At 42.8% G+C, this 22,560-nt stretch overlaps 1 protein-coding gene across 3 annotated transcripts in view; it reads right to left on the bottom strand.

Moving 5' to 3' along the window:
* MKK6 (MAP kinase kinase 6) overlaps positions 1 to 22,560 on the bottom strand; it is a 338,959-nt gene that overhangs the window by 82,353 nt on the left and 234,046 nt on the right. The gene's annotated exons all lie outside the window — the stretch shown is intronic.

Here is a 22,560-nt window from a genome sequence, read left to right as displayed (position 1 = left end):
AATACCGTTGTTTATGTGTAAAACAAAACTCCTCATCAAGCCTTAAACAATAAGACTTTTGAACAACTTGAGAAGTCTTCACTGGTAAAAGCCCTGAGGTGAGACATTTGATAATATTTGGTTGTCTTGTATGCTTCCATGTGCCAAAAGAGAGAAGGAACAAGCTGGAAGCTCCAGGTAAGAAGGTACGTTTGTTGGTTGTTGTGATAATTCAAAAGCTTATATTATTTGTGTACATGGTCAAAGAACTATAGAGTTTAACATAAACGAAATGTTTGATGAAGATGCAGCTCTTAAAAAAGCAAGAGACTCTCCTCCTCCTGCCATTGCTGAAAGAGAAGTTGTTAATGAAAAAGAGGTTGCATCTGAGTCTGAACTAGAACTTGAGAATGACCTTGCTGATAATGCAAAGGGTTCCATGGATCCTCTACATCCTCCACCACATGATTCTCTTACCAGAAAGAAACCACTATGGTTGCGAGATACCTTGCAAGATGTTGAACAACATGCTGCCCCAAGAGGAACGTTCAGAGAAAGTAAGAAGCCAAGTCGGTTTCAAGGGTATGTTGCTGCCATGAGCAACATCATTCAGGCATAACTATGCACCTTTAAAGAAGCTGCAAAATAACAGTCTGAAAAGATTCCATCACTGAAGAATATGAGTCCATCATCTAGAATGATGTTTGGGAAGTGGTTCTTAAACATCAAGGTAAATTTGTTGTCACTTCCAAATGGTTGTTTAAGATTAAACATGGTGCAGATGGTAGTATTGAAAAATATAAGGCTAGATTTGTAGCTAGAGGTTTCTATTAGAAAGAAGGAATAGATTATGAAGAGATTTTTGTACCTGTAGCTCAATATACTACTATTCGATCTGTTGTTGCCTTAGCTACTAGCCAAGGATGGACTCTTCAACAAATGGATGTGAAAATTGTTTTCTTGCATGGCTTCCTCAAGGAAGAGGTATTTGTGGAACAGCCACAAGGCTTTGAAGAGCATGACAGGGAAACTCATGTATGCGGACTGAAGAAAGCCTTATATGGGTTGAAGCAAGTTCCAAGAGCTTGGTATGCTTGCATTGATAGCTACCTAATAAAGCTTGCTTTCACAAGAAGCAGTGCAGACTCAAACCTCTACTTCAAAACAGTGCACGATATACCTTTGATTTTGGTATTGTATGTTGATGATTTATTTTTGACAGGAGGAGAACCTCTTATCCTCCAGTGTAAGAGGGAGTTAGCTTCTGAATTTGAAATGAAAGACCTTGGTTTGATGCATTACTTTTTAGGTCTAGAGATCTAGCAAAGACCTGGTGAAATTATCTTTCTAAAGGAAAATATGTTGTTAAGCTTCTTGAAAAATTTTGTTGATTTTTAATGTACCTTGGACAAGTGGTTTCCCATGGGTTAGTCTTTACCTAGGACAAAGTGTCCAAAATAATTAGTTTCCTAAGTGTGACTTTATAAAGTGAAAGTGACTTTATAAGTGGTAAAGTCAATGTTAAATTATAAAGTGAAAAGTGACTTTAGACATAAAGTACAACGTGGGTACTTAATTTAATGGATGAGTTAAAAAATAAAAAGTGAGAATTAAATGCACATTTATTCTCATCCCTTAGATCTAAATGAATCTAAGCCATTAGATCTTAGGGTTGCCCAAAAGTCGTTTAGGAAAACAAGAAGGGAAAAAGAAAAGAGACAATGCATTTCATTCTTCATCAGCAGATTGAAGAAAGGAGGCTGAGAGCTGAAGAAAAGTTCTAAAGGAGAAATTTGTTGCAGCAAGCTGAAGAAGTGATTTCTAAGCAAAGCTAGACACGAAAATCAAGGCATAGAAGACAACAGAAGGTATAGTACGAACAACAATTAATGTTGTGAGTTGCACATCGTTCGAGAGAAGTTATTGATAAAAAACCAAAAAACAAAAAAATATGTATAGTCCATACAGCAATACGAAAATCTGTACAGTACAATTTGTATCCGTACAGTACATATTTTCAGCTTCAAGTGGGCACAAAAATCGAGGCAAAGTGGGCACGGTTTTCAAGGAGTTTTGGGCTGAAGAGATAAGTTTTATTTTGTTGTTTTGTTTTGTCTACAAATGTATTTTTCCTGAACTTGAAAGATAAAAAAAATTTGAAGAGCTCTCTAACAGGTTTTCCCTGGAGAAAACTGAAGGGGTTTTGCCTAAGTCTAAGTTGACCAAAAATCTGTGTATTTTTATGTGTGGTGTTGGTTTGTTTATGTCCATATTTATTTTTAGCATGTGTTGACAGTCCCATGTGTTTTAATCTGAAAATTTCATTTTCAAATTTCTATATGTTGAATGTATGTTTATGGGAAAGGGCTTGTAACTGAATGGGAGTGATAAGGTGAAATTAAAACCGGGTTGGGATTGCAGGAAACTTTTTAGTCATCAAATTTCAACATGGTATCAGAGCTACAGGCTTAAAATTGCAGTTTGAACAGTGGATAGTAGTTTGGGACAGCAAACAGTGGTTTGGATAACAAACTGAATTTTTGGACAGCAAATTGATATTTTGGGACAGCAAAGTGAAATTTCACACAGACTGAACTTTTGGGACAGCAAGGTGTGCTGGAAAGTTCATTTCTCCATTTTCTTGGTTTTGTAAATTTGGACAGCAATCATGGCCATGTTTTTAAGGATAGAGGACAGACTGGATGGGATAACCAACGTCGCCTGGAAGGATTAAATTCAGACAGTGTATGAGGGGGCAGCAGTTTGGGACATAGTGCGGCAAGTGGTTGTACCTCCTACTGCTGCAGATGAACTTGTTGAATTCACAAAAAATAATGCAAAGGCAAAAAAGATTTTGATGGACAGTCTGAGGGATCATGTGGTTCCTCGGGTGAGAGGAAACACATATGCATATCAGATGTGGACAGCTCTAACCACTCTCTATCAGAGTACCAATGAGAGCAGGGAGATGGTACTCAATGAACAATTGAAGAACATTAGAATGACAAAGGTTGAAAGTGTAGTTCATTATCTTGGCAACATCAAACAAGTAAGTGATGATTTGACTGCTATTGGTGAGGCAGTTGCACCCACAGAGTTAGTCAAGATCGCTATAGCAGGACTTCCTAAGTCTTGGGAGGTCTTTGGAGATGTTGTTACCTCTAGGGAGAATCTTCTCAATTGGGACAGATTTTGGGATGATTGTGTGCAGCATGAGATACAGAAGACTCACAGTGGTGGGGTGAAGATAGCAGATGAGGAGGATGTAGCCTTGACAACCAAGGGGAAGAACAAAGGGAAGGCCAAGAAAGGGGCCTCATCAGATAGGGCTAAGGGAGAGGATGTTGAAGTTTCTCAGTCTACCTAGTTAGAAACCCTTCATGCACTTTATCTGATTTATTCCTACCTACTTGTTATGTTACTTAACAAGTTATTTACAATGTAAATACTAAAAATAAACATTAGTGCATGCTCAACATATTACAAATCAGCAACTAAAGGAAACAAAAACAATCACACCATATGACACCATTATTTTTGGACTAATGTCCCCGGAAAAACCCAATGTGGGAAAACCAGTGCAGCTATCTGAGGGTTTTCTTATTAAGCAATATCATAGTACAATCTAGGTGCCGAAATTGGCCTACCCAACAGAGAATTTACTTGGCAGTAATACCTCTCAGTTTCTGACAAATCTCCTGGCTGAAACCCCTAATAATCCTTCTGGCAGCTACTCAGCACCAATCTACCCCAGAAACCCCAACGTCAGCCTCTCTCTGGACTACGTCAGCACCTCTCTGCCCAGCACTGGCCCTGCGTCACCCCGGATGGGTCTGTGTCAGCCTTAGGAGGCCCTGCGTCAGCCCTCTGGCCCTCTGCGTCAATAACCCTGGCCTCTCTGAGACTCTGCACAGCTCCCAGCTACCTCTGTGTGGCCCTGCGTGAGCCTTGGCTGGCTCTGCATCACTCTCCCCGGCTACTGCGCTGCTCTCCCGGCACTATCTCTGCCTCTCTGTCTCTCTGTACTCAATGCCCCTCAGCTGCAACTCTCGATCACTAATTCTATCTCTCTTAGCAAACCCCGCTCTAAAGAATAGAATGACTGATCACTCTGATGTGTTCTCCAAGTGACCCTCAAGCCTCCTCTTATACTTTTCCTGTTGACATATCAACGGCCAAGATTATGTCTCTATTCAACGGCTAACATTAGATCTGGCTTGATCCATTTCTTTTGGACCATTCTAACACAGTTTCATATTAATTCCCATTAATAGTTTATTTTCCCTAAGCTTAAACTTGGAACTCCATTAAAAATATTAATTATTTTAATATCTCCTGAACTGTTTAGAAACTGCCCAAACCCTTTTTGGGTATTGGATATCTCATGTGCCCCAACCTCTCCACCAAATTTTATGGCTAGAAAACATCTGATGCTACCCCAAATCAACACTCCCTCTTAGCAAGGACTGTGCTCTAGCAATACTCCTCACTGAGTATTACTCTGATCATCTGGCATCGGTACCTGTGCTGATGCTAGACCTTCCTACCCAACATCCTCTGCACTGTTGCATCCTGTATTGCTGCCCATGGTTCTGCCACTGCCACAGCTGCATCTGTACGACAGCTCCCTCTGCATCTGTGCTGTTGTTGGTCCTTTCTCCCAGCACTGCACCTCCTCTCATCATGCTACATCGTGCTGCCCATTGTTGCACTGCAACTCAGTTACTGAGAAGTAAGTAACTGATCTCCCAATCTAACCTCCCTGTTGGGCTAGAGACACCCACTGATGTTGAAGCTCCCTCTGCCGCTAACAAGTGCTCCCTCTCTGACCTCTGCGTTGCTACAACAACTCCCTGCATCTCGCACAGTTGCACACCTCTCTGTGCCATCCTACACTGGTGCAACACTCCTGTGCCTCTTGCACTGCTGCAACCTACTAGCCTCGCGTTGTCTCGGGACTCCTGCACTATAGCTCTCTCTGCCACTCCATCCGCATCCGTCTCTACCCAACTCAGCCAGTCCTGCTACTCCTCTTCAGGGTTCCCATAGCAAGGTCTAATCCAAGAGGTTGGGTACCTCGAGGATCCTGCCCCTCATCGTCTGTAGTCCACCTGACTCTAGCTCGATGTCTCCCCACTTCCGCTCAAGTGGTGCATGTGCACTCATGGCACAGTCATCGTCTGTCAAAACTTTCTTCTCTGCCCATGTTGGCACTGGCTTAGTTTCAGAAGACTCTCCCTTACTCTTCTTCCTTGGACACTAGGTCGCATAATGACCCAGCGCCCCACAGTGGAAGCACTTTATCTTGGAGAGATCTTTCTTCTTCCGCTTTTCTTGCTTTCCCTCAGATGCTAGGGCAACATCTTCCTCCTCCTGCTTGACTTTGATCCCCTTACTACTGCTACCCATTTCGACTGTCGTCTAATCTCTTCCTAACGAAGAGCCACCCACATCTCATCCTAAGGTGGAAGTGTCCCTCTCCCCAGTATACTCTAGACAAATACCTCCCAGTCTTCTAAGACAGCATTCAAGGTTGTCTCACCATCAACTCCTGATCCGGCGTGGCTCCTATAGTAGTCAATTGATCTCGAATCTCATTCAATCCTCCGAGGAAGGTGTTAAACGGTTCTCCCTTCTTCATCTAATACGACCTCAACTGATTCTCAAGTAACATTCTTCTCTGCACATAAGTACGTTGGTACAATTTCTTGAGGTCCTCCCACATCTCATATGTTGTTTCCTTCTCAGCAATGTGTGGTACTACATGGTCCTTGACCCCGTCAAGGACGATGCTCTTGGCCCTCACCATTGTCTCCTCGTACTTGTCGCTATCATTGGGGTCGACTGGACAAGTACAGATAAGATTTTGGACTTTTAGACTGCGAAGTTCGACGCTCCATCCAATCTATCCTGGTCTCTTACTCCATGTAGTGCCATGATGCTCCTCTACTTCCCTCCTGGAAGTTCTCTGTTCGACTCCTCTAAGTCCCTACTTCCCATCTAGAAGTTCTCTTTTGGACTCTCTTTGCGTCTTGATTTCCCTCCTGGAAATCCTTCTGTCGTTGTCGAGATGCCCCCTACTCTGATCGTCTTATGCAACCACACCACTGATCCGGGTTCCTAGGCTAGAAACCCTGAGTAGCAACTACTCTTGCCCTTGCTCTGTCAGGCACTGTTCTAACTACAGTACCTCACTAGCTCCACTCTGCAATATTCCCACAACCTTCTAAACTCCAGCAACCTGAAGGTGAGAGCTCCTAGGCTCTGCACAATCCCAGCACCAGCAACCCTGCCTCCTCAGCCAACTGTGTCAACCCTCCCAGCTTCTACGTGGCTCTGCATGAAGCTCTCTTTGGCTTCCTTAGCCTCTTCCTGGCTCACCCTTGATGACACAGGCACTGCGTCACCCTTCGTTAGTCCTGCTGCTATTCCTCCACTCGACTGATGTCCTTAGTCCTCCTGTGATCTGCAATCACCCTCTGATACCATGTTGAAGTTTCTAAGTCTACTTAGTTATAAACCCTTTATACACTTTATCTGATTTATTCCTACCTACTTGTTATGTTACTTAACAAGTTACTTACAATGTAAATACTGAACATAAACACTAGTGCATGCTCGACATATTACAGATCAGCAACTAAAGGAAACAGAAACAATCACACCATATGACACCATTATTTTTGGCCTAATGTCCCCGGAAAAACCCAATGTGGGAAAATTGGTGCAGCTATCTGAGGGTTTTCTTATTAAGCAATATCATAGTACAATCTGGGTGCCGAAACTAGCCTACCCAACAGAAAATTTCCTTGGTAGTAATACCTCCCAGTTTCTGACAAATCTCCTGGCTAAAACCCCGGATAATCCTTCCAGCAGCTACTCAGCACCAATCTGCCCCAGAAACCCCAGCATCAGCCTCTCTCTGGACTATGTCATCCCCTCTCTGCCCAGTGTCGACCCTGTGTCACCCCCGATGGGTCTGTGTCAGCCTTACGAGGCCTTGCGTCAGCCCTCTGTGTCAACGACGCTGGCCTCTCTGAGGCTCTGCATAGCTCCTGGTTGCCTCTGCGTGAGCCTTCGTTGGCTCTGCGTCAATCTCCCCAACTACTGCACTGCTCTCCCGGCACTATCTCTGCCTCTCTGTCTCTCTTTACTCAATGCCCCTCAGCTGCAACTCCTGACCGCTAATTTTATCTCTCTTAGCAAACCCCGCTCTAGAGAATAGAATGACTGATCACTCTGGTGTGTACTCCAAGCGACCCTCCAGCCTCCTCTTATACTTTTCTTGTTGACATATCAACAGCCGAGATTAAGTCCCTAATCAATGACTAAGATTAGATCTGGCTTGATCCATGTCTTTTGGACCATTCTAACACAGTTTCATATTAATTCTCATTAATATTTTTTTCTCTAAGTTTAGACTTAGGAATTCCATTAAAAATATTAATTATTTTAATATCTCCTGAACTGTTTAGAAACTACCCAAACCCTTTCTGGGTATTGGAGATCTCATGTGCCCCAACCTCTCCACCAAATTTCATGGCTAGAGCACATTCGATGCTACCCCAAATCGACAAAGGAGAAGAAGAAGAAGAAAGATATGGATATGTCCAAAGACAAATGTTGGGCATGTTAGAAGATGGGACTCTATGCTGCTACATGTCCTAAGACGAAGAACAAGGGGAAGAAGGGTATTGCAGCTTCAGCAGAGGTGGAGAAGTTTGCTTCACAGTTTCACCAAGACTTTGCATTTATTACTTCTACATCTAGTAGGAGTACATCATTCGATGTGTGGTACATAGACAGCAGGACTTCCCGCCATATGACAGGTGCACAGGAGCTCTTTTCAGAGCTTGCAGAGAGGGCACTTGATATTGAGATTGTACTAGAAGATGACCGCACTGTAAGAGTTGTTGGTGTAGGGACTGTGACCTTTGAGAGGGAGTCTTTGCCTCCTTTGAAGGTCATGGATGTTTTGTATGTTCTGGGGATGAAGAAGAACTTGATTTCAGTGTCTGCTATGGGGGAGAAGGGGTTTGATGTCACTTTCTCAGGAGGGTAGGTATTGATGCATCCCAAGGCAGCTTCCATCACTTCGGCCAGAGTGATTGGAGTCCGCTCTGGGAAACTATACAGGTTCAATTTTCAGTCGGCAGGAGCATTGGTGAGTAGCAGATCTGGTAGCACTCACACTAGTACCACCAGCAGCAAAGACTTGTGCGAGTTATGGCACCGAAGGATGGCGCATATGCATCATGGAGCTTTGAGAGTACCGAGGGATATCACTAGTGTAGTTCCTGATTTCAATGTCGAGCATTATGAGGTCTGCAGAGGGTGTGCTTTGGGAAAGTACACCAAGTTACCATTCCCAGCGAGCGACAATAGATCTACAGGTATACTAGACTTGATTCATACTGATGTTAGTGGTCGTATGTCTCATATGTCTTTGAGTGGTTACGAGTATTATGTTATATTCATTGATGACTACTCTAGGAGGACTTGGATATATTTCCTAAAGACTAAGGGTGAGGTCTTCAGTCGCTTTAAAGAGTTCAAAGTTGTTGTGGAAAAGCATACTGGTAGGAAGATTCGGGTCTTGAGGTCAGACAATGGTGGTGAGTACACTGGTGGTGGGTTTTCTTACTTCTATGCACAGGAGGGCATTAGGAGAGAGTTCACGGTTCCTAACAACCCCTAGCAAAAATGGGGTGTCTAAAAGGAAGAACAGAGCTATTGTTGGGGCTGCTAGAGCGATGATTCATGATCAAGGGTTGCCTTTGTTTTTGTGGGCTAAGGCCTACAATACTGTTGTTTATCTTCAGAACAAAAGTCCTCACAGAGTATTGGGGAATATGACTCCGGAGGAGGCTTTCACTGGAAAGAAGCCTCATCTGGGACATCTTCGTATCTTTGGATGTCTCACATATTCTTATATCCCCAAGGAGCAGAGGACGAATCTGGAACCCATGGCAGAGAAGGATATCTTTATGGGTTACAGTGAAACTTCGAAGGCCTATCAGATCTTCAATCCTTCTAAACGAAGGGTGGTAATTAGGAGGGATATATAGTTCGAGGAGGAGAAGGTCTATCGAAGATCACGGGAGTATGATGAGAGAGAGTCACAGACTAGACTTGATTCATACTGATGTTAGTGGTCGTATGTCTCATATGTCTTTGAGTGGTTACGAGTATTATGTTATATTCATTGATGACTACTCTAGGAGGACTTGGATATATTTCCTAAAGACTAAGGGTGAGGTCTTCAGTCGCTTTAAAGAGTTCAAAGTTGTTGTGGAAAAGCATACTGGTAGGAAGATTCGGGTCTTGAGGTCAGACAATGGTGGTGAGTACACTGGTGGTGGGTTTTCTTACTTCTATGCACAGGAGGGCATTAGGAGAGAGTTCACGGTTCCTAACAAACCCTAGCAAAATGGGGTGTCTAAAAGGAAGAACAGAGCTATTGTTGGGGCTGCTAGAACGATGATTCATGATCAAGGGTTGCCTTTGTTTTTGTGGGCTAAGGCCTACAATACTGTTGTTTATCTTCAGAACAAAAGTCCTCACAGAGTATTGGGGAATATGACTCCGGAGGAGGCTTTCACTGGAAAGAAGCCTCATCTGGGACATCTTCGTATCTTTGGATGTCTCACATATTCTTATATCCCCAAGGAGCAGAGGACGAATCTGGAACCCATGGCAGAGAAGGATATCTTTATGGGTTACAGTGAAACTTCGAAGGCCTATCAGATCTTCAATCCTTCTAAACGAAGGGTGGTAATTAGGAGGGATATATAGTTCGAGGAGGAGAAGGTCTATCGAAGATCACGGGAGTATGATGAGAGAGAGTCACAGACTTCTCCTCAGTAGGGAGGTTAGGTACAGGGAGTAGGACCTCAGGGTTTTGGATTGACTGGTACAGGAGGTACTTCAGTGTCAATGACATCTGAGGCACTAGTGGCGAGTTCACCGAGCACTTCTTTAGGGAGTCCATTGGTACAAAGTTCACATGGCACTTCAGTTGACACAGGCACAGGTGCCAGTACAGGTTCTTAGAGGACAGGTGTTGGTACAGGCACACCATGGTCAGTTGGCAGACCTTCAAGTTCACCAGACTCAGGGGCAGAGGATGAGGTTCCCTATGGAGAAGCTTCTTCAGGGAAGAGGAGGCCCAAGTGGCTTCAAAACACCTTGAAGGAAGCGGAGTCTGTTGGTCCTCCAAAAAGGGTGAAGAGGGAGAGTATGCCACTTGAGCGGTTTTGCAGTTATGTAGCCAATGCTACAAGCATTGTTGACTCTGAACCGACTAGCTATGAGGAGGCTGCCAACCAGGAGGTATGGAGAGAGGTTATGGTGGAAGAGTATGCCTCTATAATTAAGAACAATGTCTAGGAAGTGGTGCCTATGCCTGAGGGAAAGTCAGTTGTGACTTCCAGGTGGCTCTAGAACATCAAGCATGGTGTGGATGGCAGCATTGAGAAGTTCAAGGCGAGGTCTATGGCTAGAGGGTTCTCACAGATAGAGGGAGTTGACTACGATGTGACCTTCACTCCCATAGCTCGGTACACTTCTATCCGGTCCCTTATTTCTATTGTTGCAAAAATGGGTCGGCAGATCCATCAGATGGATGTGAAGACCACATTTTTTGAACAGAGTTATAGAGGAGGAGGTGTATGTTGAGTAGCCACAAGACTTTGAGGTACTTGGGCGAGAGACTCGTGTATGCCGGTTGAGGCAAGCACTCTACAGACTTAAGCAAGCTCCGAGAGCTTGGTATTCGAGTATTGATACTTGCAGCAGATGGGTTTCATGAAGAGTGGTGCAAATCCGAACCTATATTACATTGTTGTAGGGGATGATCCACTCATCCTTGTGTTGTATGTTGATGACGTGTTCATTACTGGGGCAAAGAGACTGATTAGTGGTTGCAAGGAGGATCTTGCCATGGAGTTCAAAATGAAGGAAATTGGGTTGATACATTACTTTTTGGGGCTTGAGGTGTGGCAGGAGGAGGGGCATATCTTTTTGGGGTAGGGGCAATATGTTGTGGATATGTGGAGAAAATTTCACATGGCAGACTGTAGACCCATGTCTACACCTATGATCACCAACTAGAAGAAGCTTCATGCTTCAGATTCTACTTTGGTGGATCCCACATTGTATAGGCAGCTTATTGGGTCCTTGATGTATCTGGTCAACACTAAGCCAGATATATGCTTTGCAGTGAACACACTTAGCCAGTTCATGGTTGAGCCCAAGAGGGTGCACTGGGCAGTTGCAAAGCACATTCTTCGGTACGTGCAGGGGATTGTTGATTATGGTCTGGACTACAGGCGGGGAGATGTAGTGAGGTTGGCAGGTTACACAGATTCAGATTGGACAAGGTGTGCTTCTGACAGGAAAAGCACTTCAGGGTGTTCCTTCGGATTGGGGTCGACAGTTGTGTCGTGGTTTAGTCGAAAGCAAAAGTCAATTGCTTTGAGCTCTTCTGAGGCTGAGTATATGGCTGCTAGCCAAGCTAGTTGTGAGGCCATTTGGCTTTGCAAGTTGTTGTATGGCCTATTTGATCAAGAGTTGAGACTGACGGTTATTCACTATGATAATCAGAGTGGCATTAAACTCACGAAGAATCCAGTGTTTCATGATAGGTCAAAACACATTGACATCAAATATCATTTCATCAGGGACTATGTTCAGAAAGGGGCAGTGAAGCTGGAGTATATATCAACAGATGAGCAGGTGGCCGATGTTCTCACGAAGTCCTTGCCAAGAGGCAAGCATGTCCATTTCAGGGACAAGATGGGTGTGGTGAGAAACACTTTCCTTAGTAAGAGGGAGTGTTGATTTTTAATGTACCTTGGACAAGTGGTGTCCCATGGGTTAGTCTCTACCAAGGGAAAAATGTCCAAAATAATTCTTTTCCTAAGTGTGACATTATAAAGTGAAAGTGACTTTATAAAGTGAAAGTGACTTTATAAGTGGTAAAGTCAATGTTAAATTATAAATTGAAAAGTGACTTTAGACATAAAATACAATGTGAGTACTTTATTTAACGGGTGAGTTAAAAAATAGAAAGTGAGAATTAAATGCACATTTATTCTCATCCCTTGATCTAAATGAATTTGAGCCATTAGATCTTAGGGTTGCCCAAAAGTCTTTTAGGGAAACAAAAGGGGCAAAAGAAAAGAGAGACTGCATTTGATTATTCATGAGCAGATTGCAGAAAGGAGATTGAGAGCTGGAGAAAAGTTTTGAAGGAGAAATTTGTTGCAGCAAGTTGAAGGAGTGATTTCTGGGCAAAGTTGGGCATGGAAATCAAGGCATAGAAGACAACAGAAGGTACAGTACGAACAGCGTTTAATGTTGTGAGTTGCACATTGTTCGAGAAAAGGTTTTGGAGAAACAAAAATTGAAAAAAAAATCCATACAGTCTATATAGCGGTACGGAAGTCCATATGGAATCCATACAGTAGAGTCTGTATCCGTACAATACATATTTTCAACTTCAAGTGGGCACGGAAATCGAGGCAAAGTGGGCACGATTTTCAAGGAGTTTCGGGCTAAAGAGATAAGTTGTATTTTGTTGTTTTCTTTTGTCTACAAATGTATTTTTCCTGAACTTGAAGGATAAATAAATTTGAAGAGCTCTCTAACAAGTTTTCCCCGGAGAAGATTGAAGGGGTTTTGCTTGGGTCTAAGTTGACCAAAAATCTATGTGTATTTTTATGTGTGTTGCTGATCTGTTTATGTCCATATTTATTTTCAGCATGTGTTGACAATCCCATGTGTTTTAATCTGAAACTTCCATTTCCAGAATTCTATATGTTGAATGTAAGTTTATGGGAAAGGGCATTTAACTGAATGGGAGTGATAAGGTGAAATTAAAACCAGGTTGGGATTGCAAGAAACTTTTTAGTCATCAAATTTCAACAGATTTGCTATGGTAGAATGCAAGTCCATGCATATTCCTATGGAAATGAACTTTAAGAAATTGTGTGGCAAAGTTGCAGGACCTAGTCTAGCAAATCCCACAGAGTATAGATAGCTCATTGGTTCTTTGATGTTTTTGGTAAACACTAGACCTAACATATGCTTTGTTGTAAACACTTTAAGTCAGCATATGATTGGTCCCTTTCATGCCCACTGGATTGCTACAAAACATATACTCAAATACTTGCATAAAACTATCAATCTAGGATTGAAATATACTGCGAAAAATGTAAGACTTCATGGATATACTGATGTTGATTGGGCATATAACTCGGTTGATAGAAAGAGCACTTTTGGGTATTGCTTTAGCTTGGGATTTGCCATGATCTCTTCGAGGAGTAGAAAGCAGAAGTTTGTTGCACTGAGTACCGCTGAAGCTGAGTACATTGCTACTAGCATGGCTAGCTGCAAGGCGGTTTGGCTGAAAAATCTTTTTGGGGAACTATTTGAGCAAGTTCCAGGCAGAACAATTATATATTGTGACAATAAGAGTGAGATTCGACTTGCGGAAAATCTTGTGTTTCATGACAAGTCCAAACATATTGAGATCAAGTATCACTAATAACTATATCCGAGATATGGCGCAGAGAGGAGCAGTGAGGCTCCATCACATCACCACTGATGATCAGATAGTTAACATTTTTACCAAGCCTTTACTGAAAGGAAGGGTCTTGGTTTTTAGAAAGCAGCTTGGACTTATGGACATGACCCTTCCCGGAAGTGGTCACAGCTGATCAAGAACATTGAGCTTCCTTTCCCCCCATTAGAGCTCATAGGATTAGGGAATGATGTTGTAAAGCTCCTGAGGATGAGGAACCTCTTGTGCAGTGTGTGCCAAAAGAGTATGCCTCAGTATGCATCTGACCCACACTCTAGGACATGGGAAGAGCCACCTATTTGCCCAATAGGTGTAGTGAGACTTGTCTGTGTGACTTGTCTAGGATGCAAGTGTTCCACCACTTAACACTTGGTTGTGTTTGATCCTTTTCTATGTGACTTGTTTGAGTCTTGTTTATGTGATCCCTGTGTTCTATCACCTAATTTTTTGAGATGAAAATTGGTTGAGTGTAATCCTTGTCTATGTGGGGCATGTGATGATTCTTTCCTTTCCAAAATTGTGTCAAGTGGACGATTTGAGAGCTTGCAGCAAATCAGTTGCTAAGACAGATTAATGGTAGAAGACAGTAGAGGAGAAATCCATCATACAGAGCTTAAACTTTAAGAATTCTATATATCTAGATTTAGAGAGAAACAAGAGAAAGGGAATGTTTATGGAATGCTAAGATACATGGAGCGTTTTTTAAAGACTTAATTTCCACATCAATACATGCATTTTCCATCAATAACTTGATCTAAATGAATCTGCATCTAATGAGAAATATGTCTAGCAGCTACGTGACATGAAATCTGAGAAGAATATTTAACATATATGAAAACACAAGGGGAGATGAACATATTGCAATCCAATAAGTTGGAATCACCAGAAATCTCATATTAATCTTTTGAGAAATGTGCATACATCAAGATTCATAACACTGCCTTCATGAAAACAGGAAAAGGCCCTTTCCAAGAGTTATTTCCAAAAATTCTGAACCTTCTTTAAGTGTTTCTTCCCTCTATTTATAAGGAGAGGGGAGCTTTGAACAATAGTTAAAAAATATCTCAGCCAAGCTCCAACTGTCTCAGCATGAGATGGCTCTGCTACCCAAAATGATTACAACAGATTTGATTGCTTCTTTAAAATGCAACAAAGTACAAAATAACAAAACATGGGAAAACTGAATGATGACCACAACAAAATATCTCCATGCCAATTGCTGCGACCGCCTCTAATTAGGCCACGCCTTTGCCATGATGTTCCTCCTCTGTTACTTGGCAGGTTCACCTGTCATTTTCGCCTTAATTGCTTGAATTCCCCACTTTTTGGAGCTGGGAGCAATCAACTGTTGGTTTCTTGTCATAATGCAGAAACAAAGATCGACCTAGCAGTCTTTCATTGCATAACTACGTGGAGCTCCATGCTGAGAAATTAATTCTCAAGTGACCTGCACACTACTTCCTGAGTCCCATACCTCCATTTATCTCACTAAAGACGTGCATCGGAGCATAGAGATGGCTTGTATCACTTCAAGGCAGACCCAACACTCTTTCCTGTGGATCGTGGTCCTTGCTACCTTGACCTAGCGATCTTTGACAGTCGCCATTACTCCTAAGACCAACTCCTTTGTTCCCGCATTAAATCTTGCAACTGCCGACCCATACGCCTTTAACTCTCTGTATTACACTATCGAAGCCCAATATGTCCTGTATTATTGCAATAGTGTTATATCAGAGCTTTTACTCATTGGGACTTTTATTCTTAAAGACATTACGAAAACAAAGTTCTAATGTCCTTGGCCCCTTTTGTTTAGCCCCTTTCTATTTTCCTCCATGGGACTGGGTGCAGTGATCGAAGGCTTAGCCTTAAGGCGCTAAGGCATTTTGTTCCTGCCCAGGGCCGTTTTTCTTTTGTTAAGAGCTTACCGCCCTTGGTTCTATAAGTTCTTTTCGACCATGTGCCAGCCCTAATATCGGAGCCCCCTTATCGGCACTTTTTCAATTGCCAACTGTTATAAAGTGTCAACATCCTCAACCTCCAATATGCGATCTCCGATATGATGTCATCACTCCACGTGGCACCTCATGAGTGGTGACACGTGTCACCCAGATTTGTCCCCTTAGTCCCCCTCAAAATGCCAAAACTGCCTGCCACGTGTCCTTTCATACCACCACGTCATGCTGACGTTAGATGCCACTGTAGCTTTATCAGAACCATTCATGTGTTGCCATGTGTCCCGTTAGAGGAGAGAGAAAAGGGCATGTCCACCTTTGGTTTTGCGACAAAATCCTTTGTTAATCTTTATCTGCATTCCTCGGTGATTTTTAACACTATCGACACTTTATGATATCGCAACTTTTTAAAGGATCTCACTTTAAGAAGTTCCAATTCTACGATATGCTGATGCGCCGATATGCCTGACTGCGATGTTGCGATGCGCCAATATCTCTAGACCTCCGATATGTGATCGTCATTATGCTTGACTGTGATGTTGTGATGCGCCGATATCTCTGGACCTCCGATATGCGATCACAGATATGCTTGACTGCAATGTTGCGATGCGCCGATAACTCTAGACCTCTGATATGCGATCGTCGAAAACTCTGGACCTCTGCTATGCCATCGTCAATATGCTTGATGCTCTGATGTTGCACTGTGCTAGTATGCCCAACCTCCGATATGCAATCGTTGATACCTTTGGACCTTCCTAAGGCTTCAATCCTTGAAACTTCAGCAGACCATATTTTTCTATCCATGGGTCCATTTTTGGACTTCCACATATCGTTGGAAAGCTTGTTTAGAGCACTTTCCAATGGAGAGGGTCTGATTTAGGCTTTGAGTCCTTCTACGGCTTGGACGATGACTGCAAACTTCTCTGCTCTTTTGCATTCTTTTGACACCATTTGGCCCCATTCAAACAATTTTGCAGTAAGTGATAACAGTGAATTTAATATTAAAAAATATATAGTACATAGTACTCATAAAGTGACTTTATAGCCTGACTTTAATTTAACTCATAAAGTCTCTTGCAAAAAATGTGTTATAAAGTGTTTTCTTAGGAAAATCCTCCTTGGTACCCTTTTCTTCAACAACATGTGTGACTTTTCTCTCTTTTTGTGACCTCGCACGTGTGATAGACAGACCGAGTTTCTGAGCATATCTAGGCAGCAGGTCTGAATTTTTCTCACTGCAGAAGTAGATCAAAATTCGGCCCTAGCAGATCAGATCAAACAGAGTTTAATGGGCAGCAAATTGAATTGACAAGAGGGCAGTTTGACCAAGTTTTACAAGGGTTGTGTTGTTGGTCAATTTGACTTTATGTTTGACTTAAAGCATTAGATGTATCTCTTGTTGAATTGAATAATTTCTCCATGGAAAAGGTTGTTGGGATTTTCCCCCAAGTGGGTTTTCCCAGGGTGAATCTTGTGTTGTCGTGTGCATCATTGTCTCATTGTGATCTCTATTGTCCTACTGCTTGTTATGGTTGAATTTCTGAAGTATAATTGCTAAATAAACAACTAGTAGTAAGGATAATATCTACAACATCGGAAGTAATCATCAGTTTCATAAATTAGTGCTTGTATCCTATTGCACTTGAAAAAACAACACTCCATGTGTCATATCATTGTGTTAGGTGACTTATCTGCTCAAATAGCATTATGGTAACATGTGGTATGGCTCTAGCTATCTTGCACATCAGTTTTGACATGGTTGTGGTGTCTTAACATTGCAGTTTTAAGGCAACATCTCTCCAGTCACAATTTTGAACTTCAATATGATTCGCATAGTTATGATATGAATGCTTCAAACTCCATTTTGATCTCCTTGGCATATGCAGGTATGATGACATGTTTCATTTCAAGTTGTAGTGGTTTGTCTCGAATCTCAATCCAGTTATACTTTCGTTTCTGGAAAGTTGTTTTGATTACATTCACATATTGTTATGGTTAGGAGGGAAAAAAAAGCATGATTGTCATGCCTTTTGGTTCACTCAGAGAAGATAGAAACAGGGGCTTTTTTCAGCTTTCAGCACAACAGAAAATTTTCTAACATTTCCACATATATTCAAAACATGACCCTGGAGCAGATTGTTCAATGGTACTGACAAATTGAATGTTGATTTGGGGTAGCAACGGATGTGCTCTAGCCATGAAAATTGGTGGGGAGGCTAAAGCACATGAGATCTCCAAGACCCAGAAATGGTTTGGGCAAATTCTACTCGGTTAAGAAGATATTAAAATAATTAATATTTTTAATGGAGTTCCTAACTCTAAACTTAGGAAAAATAAAATATTAATGGATATTAATATAAAACTAGATTAGAAGGTTCTAAATGACATGGATCAAGCCAAATCTAATCTTAGCCATTGATTAGAGATGTAATCTCGGCCGTTGAAGGACCAACAGGAAAAGTATAAGAAGAGGCTTGCGGGTCAATTGGAGAACACACCAAAGTGATCAGTCATTCGATTTTCTAGAGCGGGGTTTGCTAAGAGAAATCGAATCAGTTATCAGTTGCAGCGAGGGGCAACGAGTACGAGGCAGAGATAGTGTTGAGCGACCAGAACAGACGCAGAGAGAGGCAAAAGGTTGAGCCAGAGGGAGCCACACAAAGGCAGAAGAGACTGCACAGAGGCCAGAAGGGCATGCGTCATCCACGTAGAGGCTGCAGAAGTGACGCAAAGGGCCGTAGAGGCTACGCAGTGCCTCAGAGGGCTGACACAGAGGGTTTCGAACTGACCTAGAGGCCAGGAGGGCTGATGTTGAGCTTCAGATTGTGCTGGAGAGGGTTTCGTGGGGCAGACTTTCTGAATATCTGCTTCTGAATAGAGAGGTATTACTGTCGGATTATTTTCTCTGTCGGGTGAGCCAGTTTGGCACCCAGTTGTACTCAGAAAGACTGCATAATAAAATAAACCTCATAATTTTTGCATTGATTTTCCCAAGTTGGGTTTTTCCGAGGACGAGTTGTCCAAAAATAACGGTGTCACTTGTGTGTTTGCTATTTCTTTCAGTTGTTGATCTGTAGATGGTTGAGACTGTATTGTGTTTATTTCAGTATTTATATGGTTAAATAACTTGTTCGTAATTAACAAGTAGGAGAAATAAACCAGAGAATACAGATAAAATTTCTAACGGGTAATACTTAGAAATTTCAACATGGTATCAGAGCGTGGTTGCAAATCACAGGAGAGTTGAAGGCACCAACTAAAGCAAAGCATTTGCAGCAGAAACAGTTGTCTCGAGTGACAGAAGTTGTTCCTTGCAGAAAGCGGCAAAGAAGGGTTGACGCAGAGGGACTGCGTCATCAGTTTGGGCCAGAGAGAGGCCAGCACAAAGGCTGAGGAGGGCAGAAAAGGCTCACAAAGAGCCATGCAGAGACCAAGAGGGTTGACGCAGTTGGCTAGGGGAGCATTTCAGCCAGTGCTAGGGTTGCGCAGAGCCTAGAGGCTCAATACTTCAGTTGTTGGGGCATAGGAAGTTGTGGACAGATTGCGGGGAGTGACGCTACTGGGGTGTTGTTGCTGCCGAGACAGAACAGTACCTAACAGGGCAAAACCAAGGTAGAGGGAGTCACTACCTAGGCAGATTTCTAGCCAAGAAATCCAAATCAGTGTTGCAAGTGCATAGGAGATTGGAGAGGTGCGACTCGATGGTTGGCAGATGGATTTCCAGGAGGGAAATCGAGACTCAGAGGGAGTCGAAGAGAGAACTTCCAGAGGGAAATAGAGACTCGGAGGATTCAAAAGGAAGAGCAGAGAGATGGCCATGAATGGACTGAGGGATCAAGACACGCTGGACGGGGCGTCCAACTTTGTCGTTTGGAAGGCCAGGATCCTATCCATTCTAGATAGACATCGCATCAAGCCCTTCGCCTTGAGAACAGTGGCTATCCCAGTTGACCCAGCTGACAATGAAAAGTATGAGGAACCAATGGCCAAGGCGAAATGCATCATCCTTGATGGGGTCAAGGATTATGTGGTCCAGCATATTGCCAAGAAGGAGACGACAAAGGAAATGTGGGACACCTTGAAGACGTTGTACCAGCATACTTCCATGCAGAGGAAGATGTTACTTGAGAATCAGTTGCGGTCATACCAAATGCAGAAGGGGGAGCAGATAGATCACTTCCTCGATAGATTGAAGGAGATTCGGGACCAATTGACTTCCATAGGGGCCATGCCGGATCAAGAGTTGATGGTGAGGACCGCCCTAAACGTAGTCTCCGAGGAGTGGGAGACATTTGTCCAGAGCATTCTGGGCAGGGAGAATCTTCTAGATTGGGAATAATTGTGGGCAACTATTCGCTAAGAAAAGATCAAATGGATGTCCAAGACGGGAAGTAGCAGCGAAGGAGTCTGGGTCAAGAAAGAGGAGGAAGAGGATGCAGCTCTAGCATCTGCGGGGAAGCAGGAGAAGAGGAAGAAAAAGGACCTCTCCAAGATTAAGTGCTTCAACTGTGGGGAACTGGGGCATTATGCGAACTAGTGTCTGAGGAAGAAGAATAAGGGAGAGGCATCTGACTCCGAGGCAGCGCCAACAAAGGCAGAAAAGGAGGTAAAGGAGGATGACAATTGTGCCATGAGTGCTCATGTACCTCTATAGAAGAGGTGGGAAGACATCAAGTTGTAGTCAACAGGACTACAAGCGATGGGGGGCAGGATCCTTGAGGTACCCAAACTCTTGGATTATACCTGGCTACGGGAGTCCCGAAGTGAGAGTAGCAAGATGGAGGATGTTGCTAGAAATGGATGCGGATGAAGCGACAGGGAGTGCTACAGCAGTAGTCTCAAGCAACATAGAGAGGGTTGCAGCAGTGCGAGAGGCACAAAGGAGGTTGCAGCAGTGCAGGATGGCATAGAGGAGGTTGCAGCAGTGCAAGAGGCACAGAGTTGTTGCAGCAGTGCAGATGCAGTAGAGGGAGCACGTGATAGCGGCAGAGAGAGCTTCAGCATCGGGAGTGTTTCTAGCCTGACAAGGATGTCAGTAGTTGGGTGGATCAGTTACTTACTTCTCAGTAACTGAGTTGCAGTCTAGTAGCAGTTAGCAGTAGCACGATGCAATATGATGAGAGGGGGTTGCAGTGCAGATACAGTGTTGGGAGAAAGGACCAGCAGCAGCACAGATGTCGAGGGAGCTGCCATACGAATGAAGCAGTGGCAGTGGCAGGGCCATGGGCAGCAGTACAGGATGCAACAGTGCAAAGGATGTTGGGCGAGGAGGCCTAGCATCAGCATAGGTACCGGTGCCATATAATCAGAGTGATGCTCAGTGTGGACTCTGGAGTATTACTAGAGCACAGTCCTCTCAAAGAGGGAGTGTTGATTTGGGGTAGCATCAGATGTGTTCTAGCCATGAAAATTGGTGGACAGGCTAAAGCACATGAGATCTCCAAGACCCAGAAAAGTTTTGGGCAGATTCTACCCGATTAAGGAGATATTAAAACAATTAATATTTTTAATGGAGTTCCTAAGTCTAAACTTAGGAAAAATAAAATATTAATGGGATTAATATAAAATTGGGTTAGAAGGTTCTAAATGACATGGATCAAGCCAAATCTAAACTTAGTCGTTGATTAGAGATGTAATCTCAGCTGTTGAAGGACCAACAGGAAAAGTATAAGAGGAGGCTTGAGGGTCAGTTAGAAAACACACCAGAGTGATCAGTCATTTGATTTTCTAAAGCGGGGTTTGCTAAGAGAAATCGAATCAATGATCAATTGCAGCAAGGGGCAGTGAGTACGAGGCAGAGAGGTAGAGATAGTGTCCAGAGACCAGCGCAGAAGCAGAGAGAGGCAGACGTTGAGCCAGAGGGAGCCACGCAGAGGCAGAAGAGACTGCGCCAAAGGCCAGAGGGCCCTGCGTTATCCACGCAGAGGCTGCAGGAGTGACGCAAAGGGCCGTAGAGGCTACACAATGCCTCAGAGGGCTGACGCATAGGCCAGGAGGGCTGACGCTGAGCTTTAGATTGTGCTGGAGAGGGTTTCGTGGAGCAAACTTTCCAAATATTTTCTTCCGAATAGAGAGGTATTACTGCCGGATTATTTTCTTTGTCAGGTGAGCCAATTTGGCACCCAGTTGTACTCAAAAAGACTGCATAATAAAATAACACTCAAAATTGTTGCACCAATTTTCCCAAGTTCGGTTTTTCCGGGGACGAGTTGTCCAAAAATAACGGTGTCACTTGTGTGTTTGCTATTTCTTTCAGTTGTTGATCTATAGATGGTTGAGACCATATTGTGTTTATTTCAGTATTTACATGGTTAAATAACTTGTTCGTAATTAACAAGTAGGAGAAATAAACCAGAGAATATTCGTAATTAACACGTAGGAGAAATAAACCAGAGAACACAGATAAAATTTCTAATGGGTAATACTTAGAAATTTCAACATTGAAGCATGGGTGTTTCCCAATGCTGGTATCTGATTTGAAACATCAAATAGCAGAAGTTGTTGTCATTCGCCAAAAGAGAGAAAACATCATATTCATAGACTCAACTAACTCAAAATAATGAACTAGACTTAAGATGAGCTATCTATTCATTTCTTGATAGTATGACAATTTTGAACTTGAGATGCCATCTCGAACCTCAATGTTTACATATTTCCTTTCAGAACTTTAATTGTATGTACAGCAGAACTAATATCTCGAGGGTAATTTTGTTATTGCATCCTTACATGCAATATAAATGAGAAAACTTTGCATATTTGATGTCTAATGGTTTGAATTTGCATTGATGTACATGAATATTTTTAATATTTTACGTATTTGTATTCAATGTGTTTTATACCAGGTTTTTCCTTGGTTTTAGCCTGGTTCTAGTGTGCATTTCATAATTTTGGGGCAAACAGTTCCAACCTGATTCCATTTATAATGACATTGGTCACACAATTCTTGAAGTTTAGAGACTTAAGGGAGCAAGTGAATGTAAGGATAATCATATTCATACTAAAAGGACCAAAGAGGCATCAGGTAGAACCTTAGAAAACCTGTAC

The sequence above is a fragment of the Pinus tabuliformis genome, chromosome 6 (assembly GCF_031772625.1).
Source record: "Pinus tabuliformis cultivar Carrire ecotype Pingquan chromosome 6, CPIR1, whole genome shotgun sequence".
NCBI classification, from domain to species: Eukaryota; Viridiplantae; Streptophyta; class Pinopsida; order Pinales; family Pinaceae; genus Pinus; species Pinus tabuliformis.
The sequence above is the reverse complement of the archived record's forward strand: the minus strand, read 5'-3'. Positions and strand labels throughout refer to the sequence as shown.